Below are 25,325 nucleotides of genomic sequence, written 5' to 3'. Positions count from 1 at the left end.
AGGGACTACAAATGAGAACGAATTGTGATACGTGACGTCCAGTCAGCAATGAGTGGAAATTTGTTTTTGGGGGTGTAATGGTGTATGAGCTACAAACTGGGCCCACAGTATCTTTTTTTATTATTTTCTTTTTATAATTAAACTAAACAAATAAAAACCAATTTATTTAAATAATTAAATAAAAATGCATTAAAATTAAAAAGAAATACAAAAAAATACATAACTAAAAAAAAAACACGTAACTAAAAATAAAAAAAATACATAACTAAAAAAAAATACATAACTAAAAAAATAAGAATTTGGGTTGGTTTATCGGGTTCATCGGGTTCCATTGTAAGTTCAAGTTCGGTTGGTTTTGCGAACCATGGAGTTGACCGAAAGCAGGGAATGGGTGGTTCGGTTGCTTCGGGTTGTTTCTAGGATTCATTTTGCTAATTTTTTTTGTAAGAATTTGAGTATGAATTGTTTATAAAATGGAGAAGATGAGTGTATGTTTATATATATATATATTGTTTTAATTAATTACATTTTTTCTTTTTTACTTTTGGTCTAATTAATATAATATTATTAATTATTCTTCTTCTAGGCGATAAAAGAACCCCGCCACCGCCCCTTTTCACCCAAAAATCGCCGGGATGGGGGGGCGGTGTTCGCGCCTCTTCGCGCCCAAAAATCGCCCTAACTCACGCCCGCTATACATCCCCTAACACAAGACAGATACGTGTTTAGACTCTTCGCTACTAATACTAAATACGAGTCAAAATAGGCTGCTTAGGTTGGATGCGTTCAACCCACTCTTTCTGGCCACACACATCAATTTTTGGAACTATACACTATGTTATTATACTTTGAGAATTATAGAACGTGCTGATCAAGCATATAGTTGGTGCTCGAACCAACATAAGTACCAAGTGAAAATCGTTTCACTTATCCACCAAACACAAACACTACTTCTAAAAACACAATGGCTTCCGGTCCAAAAGACCTCCACTTTATCTTATTCCCTCTAATGCAACAAGGCCACATGATACCCATGATCGACATCGCAAGAATACTAGCCCACCGTCACGCCACCGTCACAATCATCACCACTCCGGTCAACGCCAACCGTTTCCGCCCAGCCATCGCCCGCGCAACCCAAGCCAACCTCAACATCCAACTCATTGAGCTTCAACTCCCGTTATCCGAAGTCGGTTTGCCCGAAGGATGCGAAAACTTTGACATGATTCCATCTTTTGATCTCTTTGTCAAAATGTACAAAGCCATGGACATGCTGGAAACCCCATCGGACTTGTTCCGGCCCCTAGTTGTATCATCTCCGATAATCAGTTTCCTTGGACAAGCGGTCTAGCTCGCAGGTTTAATATTCCGAGGATTGTTTTCCATGGACCAGGTTGCTTTACGTACCTATGTTTACACATTGTGATGAATACTAATGTATTAAAAGAAATTAACTCCGATTCGGATTACTTTGAGCTGCCCGGGATCCCTGACCGGATCAAAGTTACAAAATCGCAAGCCGAGGCTTGGGGGAAAAGAGAAACAAAAGAGATGGAGGACTTCTTTGACCGAATGGCGGTGGCTGAGGAAGCTGCGGACGGGATATTGGTTAATAGTTTTGATGAACTCGAGCCGAACTATGTTAAAATGTTATCCGATGTGAAAAATAAGAAAGTATGGTGTATCGGACCGGTTTCATTGCATAACCGAAGTTTTCTAGATGTTGCCGAGAAAGGAAACAAGGCGGGGATCGACGAGCATGATTGTTTGAAATGGTTAGATGCTAAGGATCCGCGGTCGGTAATCTTTGTTTGTTTAGGAAGTATGTCGAGTCTTTCGAACGAGCAGATACTTGAGCTCGGGTCGGGATTGGAGTTATGTAACGTTCCGTTTATTTGATGTATAAGATCGACTACGGATGAGACGGAGAAATGGTTGTTGGGATATGAAGAAAGGGTGAAAGATAGAGGTCTGATTGTTCGTGGGTGGGCCCCACAAGTTTTGATACTGTCTCACGAAGCGATTGGTGGATTTATGACTCATTGTAGATGGAACTCGACTCTTGAAGGGGTATCGGCTGGGGTCCCTATGGTTACATATCCGCAAGGTGCGGATCAGTTTTTAAATGAAAGGTTTGTGATAGATGTGTTGAGAACAGGAGTGAGTGTTGGTATGGAGGTTCCTGTTACTGTTGGGGAGCAAGATAAGTTTGAAGTGTTGGTGAAGAAAGAGAACATCAAGACCGCGGTCAAGAGTATAATGAACGATGAAGAGGACGGAAAAGCACGAAGAGAGCGAGCTAGAGAGCTTGGGGAAATGGCAAAGAGAGCGATGGCGGAAGGAGGTTCTTCGTATCTTAATATGGCGCTGATGATTCAAGATATTACTGAGATGTTAGCAAAGAACACAAAACCAATTCAAGATACATTGCAGGCATTCTAATGTGTTTGACGAATAAGGGATATAAGAATAAAATAAAATGATTTTAGAGAGTTCATATGATATTCAATGTGTGGATTATATATTATGTAACTTTAAGTTTGTCATAAAAATTTGTAAAACTGAATGACATAATAAAAAGACAGAATTACAAATTTTGTCCTTAAAAAAAAACTAAATTACGGTTCGTGTTCTTTTTTTTAGTTTCTTTGCAGGCAGTGTACTTTAAACATTTTTTTCTAAACGTTATGTCCTTTACGCTAACTGGGTTAGAAAAACTCAGTTAAGTTAATATTATATATATTTTCTTTTCTTTTTTAAATTTAAGGATACATTAGAATTACAATTATACCCATCACATGTCTGGCACATGTCATACTTAACTGAGTTTTTCTAACCCAGTTAGCGTAAAGGACATAACGTGTAGAAAAAAATGTTTAAAGTATACCGCCTGCAAAGAAACTAAAAAAAGGACACGAACCGTAATTTGGCTTTTTTTAAAGGACAAAATTTATAATTCCGTCTAATAAAAATCAAATTTTCTTAATATATGTAAATTCCACATGTGAAAGATTCACACATTTTAACAATGAAAAAATAAACTTTAAAATTGTTAAAATTGGGAAAAACAAACCCCAAGTCGCCAAGATAAGGAATCGAAAGAGGGGGTGGGGGTAAGGGGACTACGACCGGTATGCTTGAGACATGGACGTATTTTTGAGACGTATTTGTATATCACTTATGGGTCTAGAAACTCCAAAAGGAGCAAAATTATGCTTGTTTTTAATGGTTATAATAATTAGAATACAAGTGAAGAAAGAAGATATGGATTGAACACTTTTTTATATTATTGAGATCTCTGCTACTGATTACAAAAGAGAATGAGAAGAAATTAAATACTAAGGCTTAAATTGCCTTTACAAGGAAATTGTGCAAAATATGGTAAACAACCCGTGAATCAAAATATAGGAAATTAAATACTAAGGCTTATATTTGCTAGTTGATCTTCTGAACGGTAGTTCTATAATCCATGCTTCGAGCTTTTCTTTAATGATGTTCATGTCAACCTCCACATGTTTTGTACGATCGTGTTGAACTGGATTTTCTGAAATCTGTATTGCGGCTTTGTTGTCACACATGATTCTACTGGCTTCAGTTTGGAGAAAACCAATTTATGTCATAAGTTTACGTATCCATATAACTACTGCCACGCCACGTGCAATTCCTCTAAACTCTGCTTCGACACTAGATAATGCTACCACTTTCTGTTTTTTGCTTCTCCATGTAACTAGACTTTCACCAACTAGTGAGAAGTACCCTGATGTTGATCTTCCATCATCTTTGTCCTCTGTCCAGTTTGCATCAGTGTATATTTGGATTTTTAGGTGTTTGTTTAGTTGAAAGAGAACCCCATAACCTGTTGTTCCTTTGAGATATCTAATAATTCTCCATACTGCTTCCATGTGAGTGATTTGGGGTTGGTGCATAAATTTGCTGACTACCCCTACTGCACATGCAATGTCTGGACGAGTGTGAGAGAGATATATCAATTTTCCTACCAAGCGTTGGTATCTTTCTTTGTCTGTCAATTCCCCTCATTCTTCCATATGGAGTTTATGATTTACCATCATTGTGTGTCGGCCGGTTTACAATCGATCATTCCTATCTCGGTCAAGAGATCCAGTATATATTTTTTCTGACATATAAAGATCCCCCTTTTAGACCTTAGTACTTCAATTCCAAGAAAGTACTTTAGTCTTCCAAGGTCCTTCATTTCGAATTCTTTGAACAAATTTTCCTTTAACTTCTTCATTTCTTCTTCATCTTTCCCTATAATAATCATGTCATCAACATATATGATTAAACAAGTTACAAGGTTACCACTGTTTTCAAGGAAGAGTGTATGATCAGAATTGCTTTGACGAAATCCATATCCCTTCATTGCTAAATTGAATCTTCCGAACAAAGCTCTAGGAGATTGTTTAAGCCCATAGATAGTTCTTTTTAAACGACATACTTCCTTTGCTTTAAAATTTTCTGTCAACTCAGGTGGAGCTTCCATGTAGACCTATTCTTTTAATTCCCCATGAAGGAAGGCATTCTTAAAATCAAATTGATGAAGAGGCCATCCTTCATTGGCAGCGATCGAAAATAGAACCCTGATTGTGTTAATTTTGGCTACCGGAGAGAATGTTTCTTGGTAGTCAATACCATACGTTTGGGTATAGCCTTTAGCTACCAACCGTGCTTTGTATCTTTCAATAGTCCCGTCTGGTTTGCGTTTAATTACGAAGACCCATCGACATCCTACCGGTTTCTTTCCTGGTGGACGGTTACATGTTTCCCATGTATCATTTTTTATCAGTGCCCTCATCTCTATTTCCATAGCGTCCTTCCAGTTCTTGGATTTTAAGGCTTGTTCTACAGAGTTTGGAATTTATTTAGCTATAAGGAAACGTTAAAATCTTTGGCTTCTTCTGATAGGCCTGCTTCGGCTATGTTTTGTCACACCCGACTTAGGGCCTAGGCGTGTGACCACAAGTTGGTACCTGTTTTGTAAATTCATCAGAGTAGCGGGTTAGTTTTATCATATTGAAAACTTATTAAAAAGTCGGGTTTAAATACCCGTTTGATATTTTAAATACCTTTCTTCGCAAAACATAATTCTTTATATTATTTTCAAATAAAATATCTGAGCCATCAGATAGCATCTAATGACCATAACTCCAATCTTTCATTCCTTCTTGCTTATCAGATCTAACCTTTCTTGTTTCCCTGTAACATGGGTGGGAAAATACGTCAGCACAAAGCTGGTGAATAACGCTGACTCTAAAATCTCTTTTCAATATCTTTGTGAAACCAACTATAATACCTTTGTGACTACTCATTAGGCACCCAACTAATTTGGGATCAAATTACCCTAAGTACCATGTACAATTAATTATATACACAATATAATTTCTCTGAACAGTCCCGTAGACCTTCAGAGGCATGTTGATGATATGCATGGCCTCGGGGAACTCCGAGTCATCATGTATGTTTGGATCCAGACACATGTATACTCTTAATCTGAGTGTCCGTTTCTTATTATTGTACACAAAGTTTTTAAGGATTCGTAAACCCTATGCAAACATTCAGACTCATTATAAAAGGTTTGGGGCGTATTCACCTTTTCTGTTTATAATCAGTTTCTTTTACTGATTCCTGTTTTCTGATTCTTCTTCTTGTTTTGTTACCTCGGACCTATAGTACGAGAATAACCTTTATATAAATAACTAGATCAGCGATCTAGCTTCAGACATTTAGTCCGTTTTGTATAGCTTTAACCTTGATAAAAACATTTGTTTATTCAAAACATTTGGACCTTTAGTCCCTTTGTTTGTTTATCATTACATACTATGTTTCTTCTTCAAGAAGAAACATTAACTTTATCATCTTCTTATATGAATATTATATATTTCTTAAAAATAGAGAAATACTATTTAATTATATCCCTAGAATAAACTTGCTTACGTTTCTTAATCAAGAAGAAACTATATTATAACCTTTGCTTAAGAAAAGTTATTTTATTCTTAATCGTAATCAAGGTTCGGCTATAACTTCGACTATGGTCTAAGCCATTTATAATAATAGAATAATAACTTAGGCATAACCCCTTACCTCGCACGGGTATCCGGAGTTAGATATTCCTAAGTTTATACGGGCAGCACTTCTACTCTATATGCACGTTTATCGAGGCATTCTTGATCAACCTTCCTTGGCACGCAAATCAAGGAAAAGTGTAGGGTCGTCGGGTCATGAACGTACTTCGAGGAAAACACCGGGTATTTGGCACGGATTACGAGGTGATGATTGTCGGGTTGGTGGTACGCAAAACGGTGTTCGGCACACAAACCAAAGTAGAGAGAGAGTTTGTTTTAGAGAGAGAGTGGATGTGGTGTGAGGGAATGAGCCGTAGCCCCTCCTATTTATAGCAAATTTTGTGTCCCATCGCGGTACGCGATGGGCTCTTCCCTGACTCCATCGCGTATTGCGACCGCCACGTTTCTGAGGTCTCGCCACGTGTCTCCACGTGGCCTGACACGTCTGCCACGTGTCATGCCCTGCTGCCACGTGTCACCAGAGGGTGACACGTGTGTGATGTGTCATCACGGCCCATGGCGGTACGCGATGGGCGTCTCCTTGGACTCATCGCGTAGCGCGATGGGTCCATGTATATTATTTTTCATTTTTAGTCCTTCATCTTTTGTAGCTTGTCACTTCTGGTCTAATTCTCGTTGTCCAAAAATACTAAGGCGACTCTTAAAGCGGCTCGCGGCGATGCGAGCGTGCGAAGCGCGCCATCAAAGCGCCACATTGCGCTCAACGCCCTTCGCCGTCGCCGTAGCCGTAGCCGACGCCGTCGCCCGAGCCCGTGCGCGTGCGCGTCGGGTGCTACGCACCCTCCGCTAGGACCACTTGGTGCATGATATTCATAAAAGAATATTACTATGGAAAATCTCTTTCTTATAAAGAGCTTCCATTTCTTTACCACTTTCCATGTGGGATGGATTCCATCTTCCTTATTTATACCTTAGTGGAATGCTTCCACTTTCTTACATCTTCCAATGTGGGATGGAATTTATTTCATGTAAGTAAACTTAACTTAGGAAATATTTTTATTTCCTTATTTTTTCTTATAATTCCTTATTTAATATTTTCTCATGACTTGTTTTGATATTATTTTTGATCCCTCAACTTTCCTAAGTTGTCAAATTTGGATCGAAATTTTGGGGATGTTACATGTTTGCTATTGGGTATATGGAGGATTTGGATTGTTTATCTGGGGAGTATCTTTTGCTGGTATTCCTCTGTTGACTCTTGGTGGGAGGACATATTTCTCGGCCGTTTCTTGTCTTATTTCTTCTTGTATTGGTTCTTGTTCCTCATGCACTTGTTCTTCTTGCATTGTTTCCTGCACTATTTGTTCTTTTTCTAGTTCATGATTGTTAGATATATCAACATTTTCATGAGTTATATTTTCAAGTATATGAGAATTACTTACTTCGGATGGATGGTCTGGAGCATTTGGGTCTGGGACACTAACTGAAGGCCCAGTAGGTTGGTGTGAGTTCGGTGATTCATCTTGGTTACTATGAATAATCTCTTCAGATGATGAGACCCATTTTGAAACCCATTTTAACCAATTCAAGGTGTCATGTTTCTCCTCCCCCTCACTACTGTGTTGGGAGGAATAAAAGTACTCTGTTTCAAGAAAGTCACAATTCATGGTAGTGTAAATGTGACATTTTATTGGGCTATAACATCGATATCCCTTTTGGTTGACCCCATAGCCTACAAAAACACATTTTTCCACACATGGGTCAAGTTTGCTTTGATTGATTTTTGGTATGTGGACAAAAACCGAACACCTAAATATTCGTGGTTGAAGTGTTAGGGGTGGAGGTAATTTGGTGAATTCTGAAAGGGCTTGAAGAGGGGTTTTTAGGTCAAGGGCCTTTGTTGGTGTCTGTTGATAAGATATGTAGCGGTAGCAAGAGCTTCGGGCCAGAAGGATTTTGGAACTTGGGATTCGATCAGAAGCGCTCAGGTTATTTCCAGTAAAATTACTATTTTTCCGTTCAACGGTGCCATTTTGCTCGGGAGTGTGGGAACACGATGTTTGGTGAATAATTCCTTTTGTTTGGCAAAAGTGTTTCATATAATCATTAATGAATTCCCCCTCCCCATTATCGGACTGTAGAACTTGGATATTAGTTTTAAATTGTGTTTGTATCATGGTATAAAACATAGTAAACTTATCAAAAACTTCAAATTTATTTTTTAAAAAATAGATCCATGTCATACGAGTGCAATCGTAAACAAATGAAACAAAAAATCGAAAGTGTTGCCCACCAATAATTTTTGCCGGTCCCCATACGTCTGAATGAATAAGTGAAAAAGGTAAATCAACTTTTGTGTTGTTTGGTTAAAGGTATGTCTATGGTTTTTCGCCATGACACAGGTTTCACAATTTAATGTTTTATTACTAGGAAATAATTTTGGAAATAAAATTATGCAAATAACCGATAGATGGATGTCCTAGTCTCCTATGCCATAACCACGCTTCTCTATTTATTGTTCCATGGGCTAACATCGCAGTACCATGGTGAGTCACTTCATCTACATAATACAACCCTTGGCGTTCAGTGCCACGCCCAATAATCGATCCCGTCTTAATATCTTGTAAAATACAAAAGGTTGGATGCATTAATACTGTGCAGTTTAATTCCTTTGTCACATGACTAATGGATAATGGTTTATGTGACAATGAAGGGACATAAAGACAATTTGAAAGTTTTAATGTGGGCGATATTTCAATAGTTCCCCCACCCATAACATGAACTATTCCCCCATTGGCGGTTTTTATGTGATCAATTTTAGTTTTAGGATTTGAAACAACGTCGGATAATTCAAATGTCATGGTATCGGTAGCACCACAATTAAAAATCCATGATTTATCTTCTAATTTTTTACTTGCATTGACCATATTCACCTCTCCCATAGTTTTGTTTAGGTTATTTTTTGTGAAAAACATGATCTTGAGAGCCTTCCGAGGCAAATAAATCCAAACTTTGGCCAGTGTCGCAAAAAATTGATTCTTTCGGGTTATTATTAAAGTTACCAGATTCCATAGTGGATTTATTTATAAATACAGAATCTTCAATGGCAGTTTTACATAAATCAGATTTTATAGGGCATATCTTGGAATTAATATGGTCTTCAAGGGGTTCATTTAGGATATCTAGAACTTGAGGGTTTATAAGATCACAAATGCAAGGGTTTGAAACTATCATTTCAAACCTGTTACCTCCATTAGTGCGGCTCAACCCATCTGCATTGGTGGTGTTGGTGGTGAATTGATTGATTTATTCTCCCCTGGTATATGTTAAACCACCAAAGGTGCTCTTTCTTTCACCAATTTTGCGTTGTTCGTCGCCGGTTTTGGTGGCTTCAGAGCTGCCATCGCCGTTGCCGGCCGACGCCTTCTCCTTTCTTCTATCTACCGGAGATGATGAATCAGCCGGCTTCCACCCCTGGCCTGACCCGTTGGTAATATTTTGTTTGTGATTTTGAGGTTTTGAGTTTGAATTAGCCATGGATATTTGGACTGTAAGGTTTTCGAGTTCACTGCCTGAATCAGACATGGTCGGTAGTCCACGGTTTGGTTGGTTGGTTTATTTGGGCAGCGATGTATATGACGAGAGGTAAGAACCTATGATCGTTAGCACCGCTTTGATACCATAATAGTTATAATAATCAGAATACAAGGGAAGAAAGAAGATATGGATTAAACACTTTTTTATATTATTGAGATCTCTGCTACTGATTACAAAAGAGAATGAGGAGAAATTAAATACTAAGGCTTAAATTGCCTTTACAAGGAAATGGTGCAAAATATGGTAAACAACCCGTGTATCAAGATTCCAACTGTCACATAAAGGTTTAACAAAAATCTCCTAATTTGGGAAATGATAAAATAGATGATTCCCTCTAATATCATATATTTTGTTATTATTTTTTCTAACAGTTTTAAGTTAGTTATTTTCCCAAGACATTAATGTTTATTTAGTTGGTTAAACTGTTAGGTGGAACTGAAAAGTCGCTTAAACGAGCTGTTAGGTGCTGAAACGGGCTGAAAAATCCCTTAAGACGAGCTGTTAGGTGCTGAAACGAGCTGAAAAATCGCTTAAACGAGCTGTTAGGTGCTGAAACGAACTAAAAACTCGCTTAAACGAGCTGTTAGGTGCTGGAACGAACTGAAAACTCGCTTAAACGAGCTGTTAGGTGCTGAAAAGAGCTGAAAATCGCTTAAATGAGCTGTTAGGTACTGAAACAGATTGAAAACTCGCTTAAACGAGCTGTTAGATGCTGAAACGAACGGAAAACTCAACGAGCTGTTAGGTGCTGAAACGAGCTGAAAAATCACTTAAACGAGCTGTTAGGTGCTGAAATAAACTGAAAACTAGCTTAAACGAGCTGTTAGGTGCTGGAACGAACTGTAAACTCGCTTAAACGAGCTGTTAGGTGCTGAAAAGAGCTGAAAAATCGCTTAAACGAGCTGTTAGGTGCTGAAAAAAGCTGAAAACTCGCTTAAACGAGCTGTTAGATGCTGAAACGAACTGAAAACTCGCTTAAACGAGCTGTTAGGTGCTGAAACGAGCTGAAAAATCGCTTAAACTAGCTGTTAGGTGCTGAAACGACCTGAAAACTCGCTTAAACGAGCTGTTAGGTGCTGAAACAAATTGAAAAATCGCTTAAACGAGCTGTTAGGTGCTGAAACGAACTGAAAACTCGCTTAAACGAGCCGTTAGGTGCTGAAACGAGCTGAAAAATCGCTTAAACGAGCTTTTGCTGTTAAAAGGAGCTGTAACGTGTTGAAAACGCGCTGATTCGTTGGTAAAAAAAAGTGACCCGAAACCCGTTTTGACCCGTTATAACCCGAATCTGTTGACCCTAACCCGTTCCGACCCGAACCAAAACAACCCTTTTTTTATGTGACCCGTTTCGACCCTAACCCATTTCAACCCTAACCCGTTCCGACCGATGACCCGTTTCTACCCAAACCAACCCATTTGCCACCTTTAAAAACAACATAACTAAACGAATTGTAATTTATTGTAATTTTCAAAAAAAAAAATTGAACATTTTTGCATTTTTTTTCTCAAATTTTACAACTTATTGCAATTTTCCGAACTTTTTTTTTGCAAATTTTCGGAATTTTAAAATTATGTTTCGCATTTTTACTAATTTTCGCAACCTTTAAAAGTTATTATGCAAAGTAAAAACATTGATAAATTAAAAAAACATAGATTACCTGCTATCCAGGTAAAATATCTAGGATTAGAACAAAAATGAAAGTTTAATGACCTAATTGGAACAAAAGTTTTTATCAGTGACCTGATTGGAACAACTTTCAAAGTTGGTTACTATTCTATGGAGTAATCCCATAATCAAACATGATGTTAACACGACTCGTATAGTAGCTGCTACTTAAAAAAAAGTTTGATCATGTACTAACAACTAGTCATTTGACCCGCGCGCGTTAAATTGCTACACACATAAAGGTATGTACATAAGCTTTTTCCTTGAATTATAAATTTAGAATGCAAAGTTGTTCCTGGTCAACCCAACTATGACCCGTATAAAAAGGTGTCATTAAGTAAAAAATGAAACATGTTTTGCTTTCTAATTTAAACCTTTGTTAACTAATGCAGACTCTAAGCATCAGCAGGCCAAATCCATCATAAACAATCGGCCGTGTCAACTGGGTTTGGCTGCAACAGTTTAGTGTCCAAATTATTTGCTATAACAAACATTCATTACACACTTTTGTAGCTTCCAACAAATTAGTAATAGAGTGCCATAGGAAACTATTCTTGTTCTTTTCGACCTTTGTAGATTAGTATAAGTACAAAGTTTGTTTCATAAACTTTTAAAGAAAACTTTGGTTTATATTACCTTACATATGTAACAAATACTTATATATATATCTGGTAAAAATTTAAAAAAAATGATAATACTTATTAGCTGGTAAATAAACAAACCTGATATCGTGTAGGTGTTGCTGACTATAAAATCTGACCAACACACAATGAAAATTATTCCAATATAAAAAAAGATTAAACCTTTTAATAAACCATATACTTATCATATGTTATATAAACAAAACGGTAGAGCATGTTGGTTGATTACATTGTATTTGTTATGTTTGTTTATACAAAAAATGTGCAGTAGCAAGCTCATTGGCTACATTATTTGTAGGCTATATACAAAGGGTTGTTACCAGTATTAAACATATACTTGAATCTCATTTAAGTATTATCATTAGTGATGTTCCACTTGAGAGACAACAATTGAAGATTACTCGGTCATTAAAACATATCAAATTACCTATATAGTTCAGGTCATGAAACATGGGTTTTCTAACATCTTAGTAACCTAACACACTCAGCAGTGGTTTTCCTGAAGATATATATAACCTTTCAACATAGGACCCAATTCAACATGATTGTCACCATGGACACAATTACCTTTCAGGTCTCTGTAATTTTGCACCTTGGAAGAAATAAAAAAGAGATGAATAATTTATTTATGGTTCACCTATTACACCATAGTAGATAATTACTAAATCTGATATAATTAGTACAAATATTATGAAAAATGGATAATCTAAAGGAAACTTAAATAGGTCATGAATATTCATACCCCCAGACAAATTTGATGGGTTACAACCAAGGATACAAATATTGAACGATTGTCAACTATTTCACCCAAAATTCAACATCAGATTTGTGTTAATAATACCCAAAAATAACCAATTAAGATATAAAGCTTACCTTAGGATGGTTTGTGTTGGGCCAAGAAGGAGAAGCAAACAGGGTTGAAATATGGTCTTGGTGGCTGCTGCAATCCGAGTTAAACCAAAGAAGAGACAATAATTTCGATATAGGTTTGAAAAAACAGGGACGATTCTTGTGTGGTTTAGGGTTCAGATGGAAGGAGCGACCAACGATGTTACCAATCTACCAGACAAGAGATATGTGGAATAGTGGTACAACAAAACCAGCAGAAGATACACCTCTTAATGCAAACAAAGTTTGCAATTGTAGTATATATATATATATATATATATATATATATATATATATATATATATATATATATAATATAATGTCAAGTTATGGTGACAAACCCGGCCTCCTTGCCACAATCCCGATTGCTTTCGCTTAATTTTATTCTCATCTTATTTCCATTCTAATCCAACATCCATCACTCAATCTATAACAACTAAGATTATTTAATTAATCAAATATTCAAAGAATAACACTGCTAAAATGTATAATCAAGCTCAAAATATGAATGAACAAAATTCAAGATTGCAAGAAACCATGCATGAAAGCAAGAAGAGCAAACATGTATCTGACTAACTGAGTATACAAAACTTTACCTATTAATGAAGATGACACCCAAACAAAAACTAACAGAGCAGAAGAATTTGACCCATCTTGAGGTTGTGGGTCTGTTTGGTGTCATGCATCAAGCCCATCTCAAAAGCTGAAAAAATAAAGTGAGCTTAATAAAAAAGGCAGGTGTTTTCGTATCAGTCTTATGCTAATTCGACTTTAGAAGTATGATGGAATGAGTTTGACAACAGGTATGAGGTACAGACATCAATGGACAAATGCGGCTAAACTAAGATTAGTGGTCGGAAACCGCATATTTCATGCAACAATACTTGTTTCGAAATGGATTGGATCCTGCATATCAATTCGTATATGTTTGGGATCAATATCTTTAATTTGAAAGCGCTTATTAAATAAAATTAAAATGTAAATACCAATGATGTTGGCATGGCCACACTAGCCTACAAAACGTATGACACAAGCGTTTATAAAGTTCTGGGACAATGGCATTAACATTTGTATATTTTTTTCAATTAATAAATGATGGTTTTATGAAAGCATAAATATTACTGTTAAGTCCCACATACACTAAAATTTTTTAAGAGATCAACTTCAAGATCAATTAGTTGAAAAATAAGATTCTGTGTGATTTCATTCTAATAACTTGTAAGTGATGATAACTATTCAGCTACTGAGAGTGGAAGATCTGATCACTACTTGGACCAGTGACACGATTATTACTAGTCTTTTTCAGCTTATAATAAAAGGGAACGTTGTGTTTAGTAGGGTAGGGTTTGCTATTCAGAAGGGGTAGCGGCGCAGCTTGTTGCCCGTCTATCTGCCGTTAGTCTGTAATTGTCCCGGTGTAAAAGCTATTAATCTATAAAAGTTTTTTATGTATATGTTATATCTACCTCTTTACTTGATACATATCACAGTTCTATAATTTGCAGACATGCTTACACACTTGAGTAATAAGAGCATTCACATTTCATCTATCATTTTTACTCTATAATTTAACTAAAATTCATAATTTACATAATTTATCACTCATTTTTAATAATCTTCCACAATTCATCCACCATATTTATTTTTATCTTACTTACGAACAACTATTTTATTATTATTTTTTTATTTACATACACCCATAATAATTTAAATAATAATGAATAGTAACTTTTTATATGTAAAATGTTGGTATAACAATTTTTTTATAATTTAGGGTCAGGGTAAACAAATGATGGATGTGATGGAGTTAGTTTTTAGTAGATTTTTTTTAAATATAAAGATGAGGGAGAAGATGATGCATGGGATGAAAATGCTCTATGAGAATCAAACTTTTTTTTAAGTGTTGACACACACACTCCTATGACATATAAACACGGGTGGAATGGATGTGAGCCAGAAAACAGATGTTAGAGATTGAAAGAATATATAGAGAGACAGAGAGATGAGGGGTTCAAATGATATTTAGACATAAGATCATATTTGTCGAAAATTGATGCTCAATCTTGAACAAACATCAAAACAAAATATCGTGTTAAAGAAACCAACAATGTCAAAGTTAGTGTTATAGACACCAGAACTGTTGAAGCTGATGTTGATTCCCAAATCGATGGTACGAAATACAACATAAATTGATTGGACTATTGTTTCGTTTCAATATCCGAATATATAATTCCGGATAAATGATATTCCGGATTTAGAGTTCGGATATCGAAATCACTATCCAAAATTTTTGGATATATAGATTGAAACTATTCACATGTTTTTAGCACCAAACTTTTACCACTTTGTACACGGGATTTGGACCCTCACCATTCAAAGTGATATTTCACATATGGTAGTGGTACCATACTACCATTGCACTACAAGCCCATTAGTTTTCACATTTATTCATGAGTTGGAAGTTATTTAATTTCAATCAGGCCAATACTTGACTAATTAGGATACAAATCTATAATTATCGAGTTCCACTCGTTGAGCCGTTCAAACAAAGGCTTGCGTAAGTTTTCTAATGACACATAATCGCAGTTCTAATATATACTTCAAACACATTATTATGAAACATTTGGCCTTTTAAAACAAACTTCGAACCTTTTTAACCCGACTGTGAGTTACTATTGACCCCTCATGCTCCGCCACGAAGCAAGCTCTCCCAAATACGACGGTTGGCCCAACCCAGTCCTCTAGTACCAGGGTTGGATAACTTGATCTTGTGTATTCATCATATGTCATTTTGAAGTTAGACATCGCCAAAATACCAACTTAAACCAACTTTGATAACTTAATCTAGCCAATTCATCATCAATAAGACAGTCACCGACGTACAGTCAGACATCATTAAAGTACCATTTTTTTAAAATATACATTTAATCTCTTTTAACCTCACCATTGATTTTCACTCATTCCATAATACTTTGGTTTGTTTTCACTAGTTGATGAAGGTTAAAGTACAATATTCCACAAAAACACAATTTAGGTAAATTTATTGATCACCATTAGTCTACACCTTAAAAGTTAGAACACCACAATCTCAAATCCTCATTTCAACTGGGTATTCAAGAATGACGAGTAATAGTATTAACAATCAAAAGTAGTCTTTACATGAACTACTTTAAAACTATTTGAACTCACACCATTTTTTTATCTAGTAATCATCATTAAAAGTGGTTTCAGACCACATATATGTAAAAAAAATATTGCTATGTATTAATGTGAAGTTTTAGATCCACAATGTAGTTGAATACAAAATCAAACAAAACTGGTATGATTTTTAACAAAGAAGTGTTCTTTACTTGATATAATGAATAGTTTTTACTTTTTAAATTAATATAGCAATTACTAATCCAATATTTCTGGTTTACTGACCAGCCAGATGAAATATTGTAGTCGGTGCGTACGTGAAGAAACACCAGTCGAACCCCGACAGATTACGAGTAACCTGAGGGTTAGATAGACGTTTCCCACGAGGGGTTAATTCCGGCAAGATGGTTCTTCCGATAACCTGCAAAACAGACACCGTGAGCTCGTCACTAAGAAAGGGGGGGGGGTTCCTCCTTGTGACCACCCTCCGGCGTGAGAATCAGTCTATATTACTCTTTGAATATAAAAGTATATTATTAATGCTAGAGCAGTTATCAGGTAAATTATACAAGATATTAGATGATGAAATGATAATACCATTTGATGTCTTTTATAGCCGAATGTGGGTTTCCAAGGAGGTTTAGCCGGCCTACTACTCTGCCAACTGTGGCCTACACACGTGCTCTGCTGGTAATTGGTGGATAGGCAGCGGCTGACAGTGACCAGGCATGCTGTTCACTGTTCCTTTTCCACCAACTACAGGCTAGGCACGTGGTATGGCAGGAGTTGGTGAGTAGGCGGCGGCTATTGGTCACAGTGCTGTGGCGTGTTGTCTGCCATGCTGCTGTCAGTGAGCTGTCGTATCGTTGGTCAGATCTTTTGTCCATACCTCGTCAGGTATCACACAAAAGATCCTCCATTATTATACGGACTGGCTCATTTAGGCGGGAGTTTTCCCCCTCCCGCCTTTATGCGGGAATGTTCCCGGCTTTGCTCATTCCTTCTTCAGGTGACTACTGAATTATTACGAGTCTGAGCCTTATGCGTGTAGCCATGCTGCGCGGGTGGCCAGTCCCTAATGGCGGGTATCCGTACCTGCGGGAACAGGCGGATACTTGGAAACCATAGGGAGGCATTTCCTGCGGGACCAGCTTGCGTACCGCATGTGAGGTCGTCACAACTCTGAGCGTGGTGGGTCCTGCGGGTTTGGTAGGTCGCGGCGCAGACGTCCCTATGGTGAAGTCTGCGGGTTCAACTGCGCAGACGTCCGTTTAAGGAGTCTTGCGTGTTCAACTGCGCAGACGTCTCCTTTTAAGGAAGTCTTGCGGGTCCTAACCACCTCTGCTGGGACCTACCTCTTCAAGTCCCCCCAGTCCAATGTTCTGCTCATGAATGTTTAATAAAGTGAGGTGAACTTTTGGACTTAAGCAAGGGGTTTTTGAAAAGGGTTTAGTTTTATGGGTTTTCCGCGGGAAGTCTTACCCACGGGTTTCCCAATGTCACGCAGAATTTCCCAATGTTCTGCTTGATCTCTGGGATGATGCGGATAGGTCTGTAACCTCCCCGCAAGTCAGGAGCGTTTAGAACCTTTTGTGTAGATTCTCCATGAGGTCTTGGTGGTTTTGAACATAGTGATCAATCATGTTATAACCACCAATTCCATCCTGAAGTTTCAAACAATCTAGTTCTTGACGTTCCCGCTATGCGGGGATGTTAATCCCGTTTCTGCAAGCATGGCCCAGAAGATCCTTCTTGGTTTCAATTCCCATGGAGTGCTCGGTATGCGAAGGGTTTTGCCTTGACGCTGTACCCGCACTTCGTCTTATTAGTTACTTTACTCCCAAGGTATCCCTGGCGTTAAATCCCTGCAGGGCTAGGTGCGTGAAGGGTTTTGCCTTAACACTGTACCCGCACCTGACTTATGGTTGCCGAGGTGTTCCTGGCGTTTAATCCCATGCGGGCGCTAGGTATGTGAAGGGTTTTGCCTTAACACTGTACCCGCGCCCGACTTACAATTGGGTGCCGAGGTATGACTTTTTACGGGTGTTAGGTATGTGGAGGGTTTTGCCTTAACACTGTACCTGTGCCCGTTTTGTAGTTGGGTGGAATGCCAAGATTTTCTCGGCTTCACTTCCCTGTGGGTGCTAGGTATGTGAAGGGTTTTGCCTTAACGCTGTACCCGCACCCGGCCTCATAATTGGGTTTTTCCGGTTTCCGTTTCCTGCGGGTGCTAGGTATGTGAAGGGTTTTGCCTTAACACTGTACCCGCACCCGGCTTCATAATTGGGTTTTTCCGGTTTCCGTTCCCTGCGGGTGCTAGGTATGTGAAGGGTTTTGCCTTAACACTGTACCCGCACCCGGCTTCATAATTGGGTTTTTCCGGTTTCCGTTCCCTGCGGGTGCTAGGTATGTGAAGGGTTTTGCCTTAACACTGTACCCGCACCCGGCTTCATAATTGGGGTTTTCCGGTTTCCGTTCCCTGCGGGTGCTAGGTATGTGAAGGGTTTTGCCTTAAAACTGTACCCGCACCCGGCTTCATAATTGGGTTTTTCCGGTTTCCGTTCCCTGCGGGTGCTAGGTATGTGAAGGGTTTTGCCTTAACACTGTACCCGCACCCGGCTTCATAATTGGGTTTTTTCGGTTTCCGTGCCCTGCGGGTGCTAGGTATGTGAAGGGTTTTGCCTTAACACTGTACCCGCACCCGACTTCATAGTTGGGTATTCTTGGCCTCTGTTCCCCGCGGGTGCTAGGTACGTGAAGGGTTTTGCCTTAACACTGTACCCGCAGCCGTCTTACGGTCAACTGGATAGCCAGGGTAAGGGGTTTTTCCCGCTTACTTTTCGAATCTTTTTGAATCTTTGAAATTTGAAAAGTTGGTGAAAGGATAAGAACAGTCGTCGTGCGACGGTTTCTTCTGACTGTGTCAGGACGTGCTGGAAGTTATGGTGACGTGACATTATATGGTCGTTTCAGACGCTTTTTACGGCGCGTGGGCGTGATTTTTCGGGCGCGTGGCCGCAAAATTAATGGCACTCGTCCTTTCAACAGCTGTTGCCAGCTTGCCTGGTGCCACATGTCACGGTTTCATTGCACCTTCAATTTCTCTCTCCTCCGCATTAAATTCATCGCATTAATTGCGATCACTATATATAGGGGAAGAGGGTCCTTTGTAATTCACACCTTCACTTCTTCTCTTCATCTCTAAGGCGATTTCTGGTGAATACTCCCTTATTTAGTTGAGCATTCCTCCAAAATCGTTTCTTCTTCCTCTGCAATATGTCTTCCCATAATGCTGAAGCTGTAGCCGATGATAGGAGTACTGCTGGCGAGTGCCAGTGTGCTCTACCTGTCGATCTGTACCAGTACGTCGTCAGGAAATTCATGCTTGAGTCTCTTGAGCCTGAGTTTCCTGAACCCCAGCAGACTGTGTACGATGCCCCCAGCGGCAAGATCGGGGTATATGCTGCATTCTTTGTTTATGGGAACCTTAGGTTCCCATTGACAAAGTTTGTGTACCGTGTCCTGGAGAGGCACGGTGTGCACATGACCGAGGTGCATCCGATGGCGATTGCCAAGATTCGGCACTTCGAGTGGGTGTGCCGAATTCTGGGCATTGAGCCCTATGTGGACCGCCTGATGACCTTCTATACTTGGAGGTGCATCCAGGGGTGGTACACCCTGACAACCCGGATCAAGGGTTTGAAGATTTGCGCGACCGAGCGCAGTCTCCGATCGTGGAAGCGGGAGTTCTTCTACATTTCTGCCCGCGCCATCCCCATTGCCATGAAGTTTAAAAATGGCCAAGCGATTCCGAGCCTTCACGCCACCAACTACCAGGAGGCGGAATGGTTTTCGAAGATATCCCGGGTCCAATCTCCGGTTTACCGGTTTCCGGAGTCCGGGATGGTGATGCTGGGGATGAGCCGGGTATGGAAGGAGGCGTCTCGGTTTCCCATCCTTCTCGAATACGGTTTGAACTCTATTCCTTATGGTATGTCTTGTCTTTCTTGCTGATATGAGTTTGTCTTCTAACTGTTTCTTTTCTTTCAGAGGGGAACGATTTGGAGTCGCTCCTGTACCCGCGGGAAGCTGACGGTCCCGTGCGGGTGGGTACTCGTGCTTTAGACGAGAATGAGTTGCCCATCCTGGAACAAACGGTGGATCAGTTTGTGGAGGTCTATCCGCTGGGCCACGAGATCCTAAGCCACCGGCGGCCAGGTAAGGCGATACTCTATCCTCAACCCCTCAATGCTGTACCCGCTGCTGGAATTCCTGACATCCTGTCTTCTTCTGAGGAATCCGCAGATGGTCCTCCGTTGGTGCGGAAGAAGAGGGCTGCCGGCGGGAAAGGGAAGGAGAAGGTGGCCTCCACAGCTGATCCGGTGCTTCTATCTGACACCGAGTCAGATAGTGAAGAGGTGGCGGGGAACCCCGGTGGTGAGAAGACCACTGCTCCGGAGGCTACGACTGTTACCTCCGGAGAACCAACGACGACGACGGTGACCGGCATCAAGAGACCGGCTCCATCGGGCTCGTCCCCGCCCGTCCGTACGTTCAGGCTCAAGAAAACCCGTAAGTACAAACATCCTTATCTTTGTAGATTTATCACTTTATAAATTTATTGAAACACTTATCTTCTTGTGTAGGCGTGGATGTTGACGCATTCCAGGGTGGAGCGCAGAGGAGTACTCCTCCGCCGATGACGGTAGGTTCGGTCAGCCTACCTGAGGCGACGACCCAGGCGCCTGCGCCTGCTTCTGCTGGAACAGTTGCTCACTCCCTTGAGCCGACTGTTCCGGCTGAGATGACGTCACCGCCGGTGGTAAGTGCGATTTTAACAGCATCTTTCACCGAGCCGGCGGTTACGATTGTTGCGGATTCTGCGGCGGTGACCGCGGCGGCGACCACGGCGGCCGCTACTATGCCTCCGCCACCGGCAACGGCGACCGGCCCATCAGGTACGCGCAGGGCTTCTCGCCAATCTTTGTCACCTTCCCATCTGCCTGACCTTTTGGATGGATTTCCCTTAGGTTCAGGCGATGGGTTCGGTGGCTATCGGCCTGTGATCGACCCTACAGGTGCGTAGGGTTCTTTTTGGCCTTTATATTTTTCTTCATCTTTTCCTAACTGCTTTGTTTCTTTTGCAGTGTCGGATTCCAATGAAGTGTATGTTCCGCGATGGAACATCCGCCGAGGAACAACCCTTCGTACCCCTGTGGAGTGCGTGGAATGGGCTCGCCACGCTGCTCCCCATGGTGCGTTGGGGGAAGCCATGGCTAGCTACCAGGAGGGTAGGCTAACCAATGAGCTTCGGGTTCTCCAGGCCCGGATGCAGCCGCGCGTCGAGCTGCTTTGTCGTGAAAACGACAAGTTGAAAGCAGCTCGCGCCAAGGAAGTATCTCAAGCGCGGGCTCTTCGGGAGGAGAACCAACAGTTGGCCGCAGCTGCTGCGGAGAAGGAGAAGGCCTTCAAGGCCCTCGAGGTTGAGGTTCAAGCGCGACTCGAGGCCCGTTCCAAGGCTGCCCAAGCTGTTAACGAACAGCTTCGGCTGGCTAAGGAGACTGCGAGGAACGCAACCGAGAGGGCCACCAAGGCTGAAGCCGTTGCTGAGCCTTTACGCGTGGAGAACGAGGAGCTCAAGGCCAAATTAGAGGCTCTCCAACGTGCTCATGATGCCTTGGCGATGGAAGATGCCAAGAAGCTCCAAGAGATCCTGGACCAGAGGGGCGTGCTTGACCACACCGAGCGGAAGCTTAAGGGCGTTGAAGAGGCTGCTGCAAAGGAAGTGCTACTTGCCAACCTTAACAAAAGCGAAGCCGAACGCGCCCGCACCCAAGCTCAAGCCGCCCTCCAAGAAGCTCTGGTTGCCAAGGAATGGCTTCTTCGAGAAGCGTTGTCTCAGGTATGTTTAGCTTTACGTCTTCACGCTTTCCTTTGTACATAGAAAAGGTGTTTGACACTTGTATTTTCTTTGTAGGTTGTGCATCGGGTCTTCTCAGAGACTACTTACGATGATGCCATGAGCGCAGCCCTCAACGCTTCTCATGAGGATGGGGAAAAGGCCGACTTCCTGCTTGGTCTAGGGTTCGTTGAGAAAGGCGTCCCGCCTTCCAACTTCCCTTTGTTCGATGTGGACACCGAAGCTGCATATGACCAAGCGGTGAACCAATATGCCGCCTTCCCGCATCCGGTGGTGGAGAAGGTGAAGGAAGTCGCTGCCGCTGATGATGGACTTGCTATCCTCAAGGCTTTCCTTGAACCGCCACGCTCTACTGATGGGGCGGGTCCAAGTGGAAGTGGTCCTGAAGCTTGATTCTGAAGATCCCTTCCCGCTGCTAGGATAGACTAGATTTTGTTTTGTAGGCGGGTAGTTACCCGCCATTCTTGTAATATATCTTTTGTGAAATACAAATCTTTTTGTGGATAAGACTGTTATTTCCTTTGGGTTCATTGCTTTATAAACCTTATATGACTTGCATACTTAGTTTAAATTAGCGATTTCCCAAGTGTTTAGAATAAGTTAACCTTGAATGTGGTTGACAGTAGGTTGTCATTTTCTGGGTTTATGCGGGTTTTGCCGCCTTCCCCACGCAACGATTCTTCACTTGATGCGGTGAATACCGGCATTAGTGTTCGAATTGACCGTTCAACGCGTGGTTGTTAATAGGTTAGTGTTCAGCTTCCTCTACCAGGATTCATGCGGATATACCGGCACTTTCACATAGTGGGATGGCTGAACCTTTCCCCTTTAACTGACCTGCGTGAAGGTTCTGTCGTTTTTTGGGTTTATGCGGGTTTTGCCGCCTTCCCCACGCAATGACTTTTCTTGATGCGATGACTACCGGCATTAGTGTTCGAATCGACCATTCAACGCGTGGTTATTAATAGGTTGGTGTTCAGCTTCCTCTACCAGGATTCATGCGGATATACCGGCACTTTCACATAGTGGGATGGCTGAACCTTTCCCCTTTAACTGACCTGCGTGAAGGTTTGATGTTTTTGGGTTTGTGCGGGTTTTGCCGCCTTCCCTGCGCAACGATTCTTCACTTGATGCGGCGGATACCGGCATCTCCATGTGCAAAGTTCATAAAATATAAATGTAAAATCATCAGCTTCAATTTGAAGGAGAATCGTTTCCATTAGAAGTGGCTCTAGGCCTTTTCTTTACAAATTTGGAATTGATCTACATACAAACTGTGTAATTGAGCTCCCATTAGGCGTGGCTTGGATGGGAGCACCATCGAGCCAACATGTATCTTGTTCGGGATCTCGTTGTTTACGCAGTATGTAGTCTCCGTTGAAGTTGCGATTTTTATTCGTGCGTTTCCCCAGCTGGGGTTCACGCATCAGCCTGCTCGACGCTCACTTCGCCACAAGGTGCGCGAGTGTCCCATCCTTGACAAATGCTTCGACCAAGTCCTTTACGTCTAAGCATTCTTCAGTGTTGTGGCCTTTGGTTTTGTGAAAATCACAATACTTTCTCCGATCAGCGTTGTGGCGATGCCGGATAAACGGAGCCTTTGGCCACGGGAGCTCCTCCGTGGCGAATATCTCGGTCACACTCTTTGTGAGTGGCGTCCACCTGGAGTTCTTCTCCGGTTTCACGTTATCTCTTCCGCCCAACCGATGTTGGAAACCGGACGGGGTGTCAAAGTTTACCCTTGACTGCCAAATGCCCAGCTTCCGCTTTTTGTTTAATCGGGCGGTAAGGACGTTGTTTTCCCTCGTCTTCTGGGTGTAGAGGTTCGTGCTCTGTGGAAGATCTCTACCCAGTTGCCTCTCGGTTTCCGCAAAGCGTTTAGCTGCGGTCATGATGGCATCCCATGTGGATGGCATGCCATCTTTGCCCGTCAGGGTGCGGATGAGTTCCGGGTCGTTTGCGCCCTGGATGAAAGCGGCGCGAACGAGATCTTCGCTAACGTTGCCCAGGCTTAGCTTCTTCGAGTTGAAGCGAGTGATGAAGTCAGGCAAAGATTCTTCCTCCTCTCGGACGCACTTGAGGATTGTCCACTGCTCCTCAGTGTACTTTCTTTGCTGACTAAAGTGTTGGCTGAACTTCTGTTGGAAGTCTGCCCAATCGTAAATGTGGTGGACCGGCAGACGGTCGAACCACGCTCTAGCTGCCCCGACCAGCGTCATTTGGAACATATAACACCACGTGGGTTCCGTCCAGTTACTGACGGTCGCCCCTGCGATGAATCTGTTCAAGTGATCGTCAGGGTCAGAAATACCATCGTACGTGCCTATGTTGGACATTTGTTTGGCACTTCTTGGGGCGATTGCTTCCGTAATGTCCCATGCGAATTTGGACGTTCCCGCCCTTGCCGCAGTTGGCGTGAATGTTTTGGAGAAGTCCCGTGGGCTGTTGCCCACGTTTATTGGACTGAATGCTTCTCCAAAACGCCTTCTCGGTTGGGAATCCGTTTCTTTTCGCTTCCCTTTCGCCCTATGACGAGGGTTCGCGTCCTCCTCGGATTCCTCCGAATCATCGTCGTATTCGAATTCTTCCACTTGTTGGAGTGAACGTAAACGTTCATCCAACTCAGCTTGGAACTCTTTTTGACGTGCTTCGGCCCACGCTTTAACCTCATCGAGTGTTTGGCAGGGGAGCCTCGTCTGTTGATTTTCTAACTGGGTATCGGTGAATGCCAGTGTCTGATTATTTACTTCACTTGCCCCGGCTTGGGTAGCTGGGGTAGTGTTCGTAAAGTTTGTGTACTCGGTATTCCCCCTTATAGCTGGGGTCATAATTACCGGAGTCTCTTGGTTACTCGGTTTTGGGACCGGAGTATCCTTAACCATCTTTCCAGAAATTTTGAAAAAACTAGAGAAAAATAAAGTTCTAGCTTTATGCACGGATGGCGCCAATGAAGAAACACCAGTCGAACCCCGACAGATTACGAGTAACCTGAGAGTTAGATAGACGTTTCCCACGAGGGGTTAATTCCGGCAAGATGGTTCTTCCGATAACCTGCAAAACAGACACCGTGAGCTCGTCACTAAGAAAGGGGGGGGTTCCTCCTTGTGACCACCCTCCGGCGTGAGAATCAGTCTATATTACTCTTTGAATATAAAAGTATATTATTAATGCTAGAGCAGTTATCAGGTAAATTATACAAGATATTAGATGATGAAATGATAATACCATTTGATGTCTTTTATAGCCGAAGGTGGGTTTCCAAGGAGGTTTAGCCGGCCTACTACTCTGCCAACTGTGGCCTACACACGTGCTCTGCTGGTAATTGGTGGATAGGCAGCGGCTGACAGTGACCAGGCATGCTGTTCACTGTTCCTTTTCCACCAACTACAGGCTAGGCACGTGGTATGGCAGGAGTTGGTGAGTAGGCGGCGGCT

At 41.4% G+C, this 25,325-nt stretch overlaps 1 pseudogene; it reads left to right on the top strand.

Annotated features, from left to right (window-relative positions):
- Positions 1-893: 893 nt before the first annotated feature.
- On the top strand, positions 894-2,525 carry LOC143536877 (UDP-glycosyltransferase 73E1 pseudogene; annotated as a pseudogene).
- Positions 2,526-25,325: the final 22,800 nt, after the last annotated feature.

This window comes from Bidens hawaiensis, unplaced genomic scaffold (genome assembly GCF_021521415.1).
Source record: "Bidens hawaiensis isolate Kalapana, Puna unplaced genomic scaffold, B.hawaiensis_p1.1 tig00010983_1, whole genome shotgun sequence".
Lineage (NCBI taxonomy): Eukaryota > Viridiplantae > Streptophyta > Magnoliopsida > Asterales > Asteraceae > Bidens > Bidens hawaiensis.
Note: the sequence above shows the minus strand (reverse complement) of the source record. Positions and strands in the feature narration are given on the sequence as shown.